This window comes from Equus przewalskii, chromosome 16, assembly GCF_037783145.1.
Source record: "Equus przewalskii isolate Varuska chromosome 16, EquPr2, whole genome shotgun sequence".
NCBI lineage: Eukaryota > Metazoa > Chordata > Mammalia > Perissodactyla > Equidae > Equus > Equus przewalskii.
Window position 1 is genome coordinate 31,875,284 of NC_091846.1, and position 9,526 is coordinate 31,884,809.

Genomic DNA, 9,526 nt, shown 5'->3' on the forward strand with positions numbered 1-9,526 from the left:
AGAGTTTTGTGTGTAAATGTGTACTTAAGTTTAAAATGTATAGAATTTAAAAAAAAATTTTAGCCTAAGTTCAATAAATTTTTTTTTGTCAAAACAATTGATGTCTTGAGCATTACTGAGCCAGCAGGATATCAAAATAAAAAGTGGCCTAAAATTAAAGGCACAGTACATTAACAAACACATGCTCTCCTCAGTCACAAAATTATAAACACAGTTTGGGATGGGGGTAGGCAGGAGGGGAGTTTATCCAAACTACAAATCTTCAAACTACCCTCAGAACAGGGCTGCTGATTGTTCCTTCCATCTCTTCTTGTGACCATGACATCCCTTTAAAACAATCACTGGCGTATCATAATTGGCAATTTGCTGCAAGTTCTAAAATCCCCATAGCCATCTCCACCAAACTCCCTGTGGCTGCCGTGGCCTCCTCTACCACCCTAGCAATTGCCAACACAGCTGCTACTGAAGCTGACATTGCTAGCACCACAACTATGTAGATAGGCACCAAATCTTCCACTGAATCTGCTACTCTTAGAATGTCCAAGACTGCTACCTTTGCAGTGGTGTTCATGTGCCATATTATCTAAGGAAGATGGTACTTCTTGTTAACCTCCACAAGAAGATCCGACAAATCTTTATTAATATTTATGTTCCTCTTATTAAAGAACAAGGTGGCAAGGCCAAGTTTTCCTGTATACCCTGTACAGCCATGAGATGTATATTTTCTTCAATATCATTTGGCAAGTCAAAATTGATAACTTGTTCCACGTTTGAAATGTCCAGTCCCCTTGCCACTACTGCTGTAATCACTAGAATTGGGCTTTTTCCTGAGGGCAACTGGAGAGGGCCTCTTCTCTACATCTCTGAGATCATTATCCATGGATACTGGTACAAGCACACCCTTCATGGGATAAGACATCTTCCAGAGAATATTCACTCTTTTTGGTCTCCATAAACACTAAGGTTAGTGAATCCTTTCCTGTTGCATTTAGGAGGTCAAACTGAAATGATTGTTTGTCTGACTCTTTGTATGTGATGTTCTCAGAGGTAAAGCCAATCTTCCCACAGCCAAAAAGATATATTCACCCAAGAAATCATGAGCAAGCGTCTGTATTTTTCTTAGAGAAAGTAGCACTAAACCCTCATAGTGTGGAGAACTTCCTTTGGTGGCATACTACTTGTTTAAATTTTCTACTTATCTGAGCTTCAAAACTCACATCCAATATAAGATCAGCTTTACCCAACACCATGTATTTTCAGAAGTCTTATCCAATATTTCCTCTTTACCTCATTTCTACTAGGCCTCCTAGAGTGGCTACTAACAAGTGACATCCATGTTCTAAGTCACACATCTGTTGACCAATATCAGCACCACCATATACAATGTAAGGACTAACTCTAGATTGATAGGAAAATTTTCTGGCTTCTTCACAGATCGGTACTGCCAATTCTCTCTTTGGTGCTAATACCTAGGATATTAGGGATTGTTTGCAGCGCCCCTACCTTCCATTCCCCTTTATGGCCCTCAAAGTCTCTCCTGGACTATCTGAATAAATCTAACTCAAGATGGGCAAGAGAAATGCTGTAGTTTTTACAGACCCTGTTTGGGTACAAGTCATCAAGCGTGTTTTCTCTTTGATAATAATCATAGCATCCTTTTGCACTGGAGTCAGGTGAGTATAACAAATAAGCTTTATGTTTCCCATGATAATTTCTCCCATCTCAACATCACTGACACTTTCAGTATGTGGGGGATAGTTGTTGCCTATTGCCTCAATTGGAATATTGTATTTCTCAAAGTTAATCCCAGTGTTATTTCCTGAAAAAAGTCCCTGTACCAAGCATTCACTTGGTTAGAGTGGTTTTGGCCAATCATCTTACTCTGATTTGTTACACTGTGACTGTTTCCACCACGTTCAAATTTGCCAAAGCCACTTGTGTCACCATGACTGCCAATGCCATCATAGTCACTCTCCCAACGATCATCAAACTTCTCCCTTGATCCACTTCCACAATCACTGAAGAAGCTGGAATTTTCTCTTGAATCACTATGAGACTCAGAACTGCTCTAGGTACCCTTATCTTTATTAGAATTCCACCCTGAACTGTCTTCATCGTAGACTCCTTTTGTAGCTTCTCTGTCCTTAAGTGAGGAGAAATATACACCCCTTGATGGCTGTACTTCCTCCACTCTGATTACTTCAAGACTTCAGGTGTGAGCCAGCAAACTGCTGGTCCAGCCTGGGGGCATTTTCCACCTCCACAGGATCTATCCCTGAACAGCATGGAGAACTCAGAACCTTCTACTGCTGCTAAGTGAGTGGTTTTGATTCACAGAGAAACTCAGCAGAGAGCTATGGCTCTCTAAAACATATAGAATTTTGTCCAACAAATGAGGTCTCCAGATATGTAACTGTGTTCAAAAGAAATGTCTTTGAACAACCTAGGAGTCAAAAAAAGTTTTAAGACATTATCACTCAACGATTATACGCATGGCTAAGCAAATGATTTGATATAGGTGTGTTTTAATGCTTCATATGTTGTCCAAGTGAATTCTATATTATTTGATTTAAAAATCATCTCTTCAGATTTGTTTAATTGATAATTCTCCAATCACTCTATCATTTCAGATTAAAATTGTTGTATATATTTCAGTCAGAAAGACTGATTGAGATTTTCAATTTTGTTTTTTGTTTGTTTGTTCCATTCTGGGTTACAGAGTGAATTAACAGTTTATACTTTTCCCTGTGATAAGGAGTTAAGTAAGTTTTTGGCTACTAAGCAAAGAATTGTGAATTCACTTAATAGTTTGCAAGTAGTACAATGCCACAGTGTAATACTGTAAATTCAAAACTATAACTTTAGAGATTGTTCTGAATTCCAATTTTGATCATATGGATTTGTATCAAATCACCACAGCAATATGGATTTGAGAATACATTACACAAACAAACAAACATCACGGCTCATGCTTCTTGATATATTCAAGGGTAAATGTTGACAAGCGAAATGCAAATTCTTCACTCTCCTCCTTTTAAATACTGCATGTAAAATATGACATGTATAAATGCCATAGGTGAATAGATTTCCATAATCTTGATTTCATAGACAGAATTTTTCAGGTCTTAAGATACAATGCAAATAATCTATTTCTCAGAAATGATCACAGCAAAAGGCCTAAGGAGAAGATAAGCCATATACTTAGAAACTTGGTGTTTGAGGGCAATTAAGCATTCTTCATAAGGAATATTTAAGCATGAGAATGATACACACTACTTCAGCATGTAGATTAGCTCTGAGAAAGGAGAATGAGAGGGAGAAGAAGATCAGGTTTCATTGTATACCTGAAACACTCATCTCCTTCCTTTTTTCTTCTTTCCTTCCTTCCTACCTTCCTTCCTTCCCTTCTCTTCCTCCTTCCCTCTCTCTCTCCCTCTCTCCTCCTTTTTCTCTTTCTTTTCTTTTTTCCTTGCTTTAAAATAATAATCCAAAGAAAATATGATGATACATACTAGAAGTTCTGTTTATTTTTTCTAATTTTATGTATGCTTCAATATAGCATGATATAAGTAAATAATCAAAATATTTAAATGAAAACAATGTATCCTAATCAGTAACTACTGAAATTGGCAGATTAACAAACAATATTTATATAATTTTAGGAGAGATACTCAAATGAGACTACCTTCACTACGTACTTTAGCTTAAGTTTACGTTCTGAACCCTAAACCCCCAAGTGAAACATCAAAACTTTCCTCCTTATGTTTATTTCAATGGATAACAAACATTCTGAAATCTGTATAGTGCAGGATTTTATTGGGAGGGATTAGTGGTCCCTTGAACTTACTAGTTTATTCTCCCAAACTTAGAAAGATGGAAAACTAGGTCCTCGGGCTTTAATTCTTCAAATTATAAAAACTCCCAAAACAAGCATACTAGCCATAAAAAAAAATTAGCAGAGACAATAAAAGTCTACAAATTCTTCAAATACTTTCATTTCTAATCCAGTGAGTAATTAGACAACTGGTCCTCATATTATCGCTGAGTGGGAAGTGGATCAGTGAGGCTGTCTCCTAGAGATCTGCATATGGCCAAACTATTAAAACTATTTTCTTCACAGTCCCAGGACTGAAAGCTATGTCATCAGGTGCTTATTTTTTTAAATTATGATTTCATAATCTTTTTAATCATTTCCCTCCCACTCAAAAATAAAAGGAAACTATCTGAATGCTAGATAATGGCTATGCAGCATTATTTAGGTCATCATTATTATATTAATATTATTAATACATAACAGATTAGTCTATGCTGAAGAAAAACTCCGTAACATAAGTACTCCCAGGGCAATCGATCAACTCCTGCTCTGAGCTATCATATTGTTAGTTTAATTCAATTTATTTGTCAAAATCAATTAAGTAATGTAGGGTTTTATCTTTTCTCTTCATTTCTATATCTCCTTGTTCGTGTCTTCCCTTTTGCTTTTTCGAGTTCCAGCTCCATTGATTGTCACTAACTGTTTGATCAAGTAGGAAATGCTTAAGCATTTTTAAAGCCCCTACTGTGCGCTACACAATGTGCCAAATGACTTTTACAAACATCTCATTCTTTTTCACTATTACAGGAGTTTCATGGACTGCATAATCATCCAACATTTCAAATGAAGAATTTGAAGTTTAGAGATATAAAGATTGTTGATCAAGGTTAAACACAGCAAGTTCTAGATGAGGGTTTGAATCCAGACTTTCTGGCTATAAATCTGTTACAGCATAGGCACCTCTCTTAACTTGTGTGCCTTTGTTAATCTTTTCATTTATTTCTGTCTTTCTATATAGTGATATAATCTGTTGTCCCAGCATTTGGTCTTTTAATTTCTTCCTTCCTTCCTCCTTTTTTACCTCCCTTCCTTTTTCTTTCTTCTTTTCCTTTTTTTTTCCTCCCTAAAGCCCCAGTACATAGACATGTATAGTAAGTCCTTCTAGTTCTTCTATGTGAGCTGCTGCCACAGCATGGCTACTGACAAATGAGTGGTGTGGTTCCATGCTCAGGAACTGAACTCAGGCCGCCGAAGTGGAGCATGCAGAACTTTAACCACTAGCCCATCAGGGGTGGCTCTCTTTCTTCTTTTCACCAGTCCTGACATGATAATAAATTTGTCTTCAAAATAAAAGTCTTTAGTATATGAGCTCTGCAGAGTATTTAGTGTATTTATAAAGAATTCTTATAGCATATGCACCACAAAATCCTCGTTCTTGATGAAGGGTTATTTCTACTAACTGCGTGATTTTACTGTCTTCTGAGCATTTGACAGAAGTTCATCAGCTGAATCACATAAACTGTATACACTGTGAGGTCAGTATTAGTATCCAATTTATTACACAGTGAGTGGGCACACAATCATAACATATAAATAATTTGTCTGAGGTCAGGCAGAGAGCCTGAATGTCAGTTGCAAAAGTAGTAAGAATGAAATGTGTGTCCTAGTCTTTCTGTTAAGCACTCACTTCCCCTTAATATTGATATGTAATTGATTTGGACTCCCAGGATTCATGAATTTTATGCCAACATGAATTATAATATAATATCTCTATGACATATTAAAACAATTTACTGAAGCTTACACAAGTCATTTACGCTCTGAGTCTATTCAAGATCCTATAACAAAATACCCCAGACTGGGTAGCTGATAAAAAATAGAAATTTATTTTTCACAGTTCTGGAGGCTGGAAGTCTGAGATCAGGGTGCTGGCATGGTCTAGTGAAACTTCTCATTGTGTTCTCACATAGCAGAAGGGGCTAGGGATCTCTCTGGAACCTCTTTTCTAAGGCACTAAACCCATTCATGAGGGTTCCACCATCATGACTTGAGCACCTTCTGAAAGTCCCACCTATTAATACCATCTCCTTTAGGGGCTAGGATTTCAACATATGAGTTTGGAGGGGAGAATAACACTCAGACCATAGCATCTACTTATACTCAAAAAAGCTAGAGGCAGGGCCAGCCTGGTAGCATAGTGCTTAAAGTTTGTCATACTCTGCTTTGGTGGCCCAGGTTCACAGGTTCAGATCCTGGGCGCAGACCTACATCACTCATCAGCCATGCTGAGGTGGTGTCCCACATACAAAATATAGGAAGATTGGCACAGATGTTAACTCAGGGCAATCTTCCTCACTAAAAAAAAAAAAAAAAGAATAAGGATTTGAATTCTCACTTACCTTATACTTAGTTACCTATAAGAAAGTTACTTTAACTCTTTGATTTGCTTCTTAGTATCTTAAAGATTTTTTTTCCTTTTTCTCCGCAAAGCCCCCTGGCACACTGTAGGTCCTTCTGGCTACAGCACGTGGGACATCACCTCAGCATGGCTTGATGAGCAATGCCATGTCCGTGCCCAGGATCCAAACTGGCAAAACCCAGGGAGGCCAAAGCAGAGCAGGCAAACCTAACCACTCAGCCATGGGGCCAGCCCCTGATTCTCAGTATCTTAATCTAGTATACTACAATAACTTTTTTTATCTGGAGAGGTTGTTATTAAATGAATTAAATTACATAAATACCAGAATTTTAGCCAAATAGAAGGTATTCATTGATGGGAAGATTAGATTTTGCCTCTGTCTAATGACTTGTGCTTCTCTTTTTAGATCCAAAATTAAATCAGGTAATAGTAAATGCCTTTTTCATTGTCAATTGGTAAATTACGAACACCTGGAAAAGAAATTTTGTCTTTGTTAGTCATCCCTGAACAAATAATAAATAAATAATAATTGTGAGATTTCCAGTTCTGCATGTAAGGAGCCTGGAAGCCCCCACTCCATCCTAACAAGTAAAACATTTCTCACAAAAAGTAAGCATGCTCTTACATAAGATTCAGCAATTGTGCTCCTTGGTATTTACCCAAAGGATATGAAAACTCATATCCACATAAAAACTTGCATATGGATGTTTACAGCAGCTTTATTCATAATTGCCAAAACTTGGAAGCAACCAAGATGTCCTTCAGTGGGTGAATAGATAAATAAACTGTGGTACATCCAGACAATGGAATATTATTCAGTGCTAAAAAGAAATGAACTATCAAGCCGTGAAAAAACATGTAGGAAACTTAAAGACATATTACTCAGTGAAAGAAGCCAATCTGAAAAGGCTACATACTAAATGACATTCTATAGAAGTATAAAACTATGGAGACAGTAAAAAGATCCATGCTTGTCAGGAGTAGCAGATGAGGAGGTATGAACAGGTTGAGCAAAGAGGACTTTTAGGTCAGTGAATATCATACTCTGTATCATATTATAAAGATGGGTACGTGTCATTATACATTGGTCCAAACACATAGAATGTACACCACCAAGAGTGAGCCCTAATGTAAACCATGGACATTAGGCAATAATAATGTGTCAATGTCAGTTTATCTATTGTAATAAATGTGCCACTCTGGTGGAGGAAGTTCATAATGGGGGGGCTATACATGTGTGAGGACAGAGGATACATGGGAAATCTCTGTATCTTCTTCTCAATTTTGCTGTGAACGTAAAACTGCTAAAAAATAAGTGCTTTAAAATAATAATAATAATAATTCTGAAGCACATATATTTCTTTCTATATCCTACTGCCAATACAAAATAGGTAGCATCAAGCTTACAAATTTAAGAATGAATATATTGTTATAAAAGTTAAAAGGATAAACTAAATTTTTTATACTATCACATTAAAGAAACTGAAAATCAATTGTAAGTAAATTTAGTAAAATATCAATATACATTTAAGATTCACTTTTCCAAAGTTATAGCTACTTATACATTTACAATTATCTTCATTTAAAAACATCTGAAGAGATTGACATATACTTATGTCAAAAACAGAGGCAGAACTAAGATTTGAGCTGTGGGTATATGTCCAAACTCAACTGCACCCCTGCCCACAATATTGCACTGAATCCAGTGAAGTTACTTGAATTCATATGTTTACCACAGAATATACCCCATTTTCTTAGCTCCCAGCTCAAAGATAAATAATGCTCTCACTACCGAAGTAAAATTTTGTATCACTAAGTTTAGATTTTAACTACATTTTATTCTGAGAATTGAGTTATAGGCAAACCTTTACCTAAGCATTTCATTTATGAACAGTGTTTTAGCAGAGATTTCATTCACTGGTTGTTTCTCTATATCTGCAGTGTGAACACTACAGTCTCTACATCAATACACTATAGATCTCCATAGGACAGAATTTAATAAAGAATGAGTATATTTTGGCTTCTGATACAAGTATCAAAAAATGACTATGATGAGATCTTACCTATGAGATGGCCTTTAGAATGGAGGCTTTGAGGATTTGCTATTGTTTTTTATAGTGGTACTATTGTAGTAAAAAAATGTGAAGTAGAAGGAGCAAAGAAACGGCATGATTGGGGGATCTCGTCAAGATGGCGCTGTGAGCAGACATTGAACTCACCTCCTCCCATGAACACAACCAGGTTACAACAATTTTGGGAAGAATCACCCTGGATTGAAAACTGAAAACTGGATAAAAAGAATCCCCACGACAAGGGACAGTCCTGACAAAGGCAGAAGAGGCAGTAACTCTGGCCAGAGAGGAAAAAAGCCACTTTTGGGAGCAGCGGAGCTTCTCAGCTGGCCACGCGGGAGCCACCCTAAGGTACGCAGCCTTCCCTGGAGGAGTGAGGTCAGAGCAGGGGCAATACTGCTATAATCATCCTTCGGACTCAGCCCAACGGAGGGGGAGGGTTCTTTCTGTCTGGCTTTGTTGGCTATCAACTGCCTGGAGGAAACCCGCAGAAAAGCTGTCGGCTGGCCGAAAGCCGAAAAGATCCGGGTCTTAAAGGGCCCACGCACAAACTCACTCATTGCAGCAACCTAACGTCACCAGAGAGAAGGCTGACTGTCCTTTGGTGAAACAAGACTCACCTGGTGGGCTCTGGGGGCATCTTGGTGAGAGGAGGGTCCTCTCGGGAGACTGAGACATTGGTGGGGGCCAGTGTTCTAAGCTGGTCCAGGTACGCTGATAGGGACACAGGTGGGGACTACTGAGGTGCATCCCTTGGGCTGTTAGCCCCAGGGGTCTGCCACACCCCCTAGCTCACAGATTTAATCCAGTTCTGCCAGGGCAGGCAACCCACCCTAGGGACTGACCCCACCTAACAGCAAGCCCTCAGGCTACTTTTCAGCCTGCATTGACTGAGTGCCTTGATCCTCTACAGGCAGGCAAGGGTGTCTGCCTATGTGTGGCAGGGCCTGTGTGAGGACCAGGTGAACTGTGGGGGGCATTGAGGGAGAGGTGGAGGCCTCTGCAGTGGCATTGGGGTACACTTCAGGGAGTTGGGAAGTGCGCACGGACCAGGACTGTGTTGAGAGTGTAGGTGGTCCAGTGGTGGGTGAGGCTTATCAGGAGCAGAAAACCTGTGCTTCACAAATAGCCATAAAAAGGATCAGCCCCACCTTCCAAAGCCTGAAATAATTGAGTGCCCCCATGCCAAGGGCTAGCCCCACTCAGCTGCACTCCCAATAG

General features: G+C 38.7%; 1 pseudogene; it reads right to left on the minus strand.

Annotated features, from left to right (window-relative positions):
• Positions 1-338: 338 nt before the first annotated feature.
• Positions 339-8,865, minus strand: LOC103564004 (ATP-dependent RNA helicase DDX3X pseudogene; annotated as a pseudogene).
• Positions 8,866-9,526: the final 661 nt, after the last annotated feature.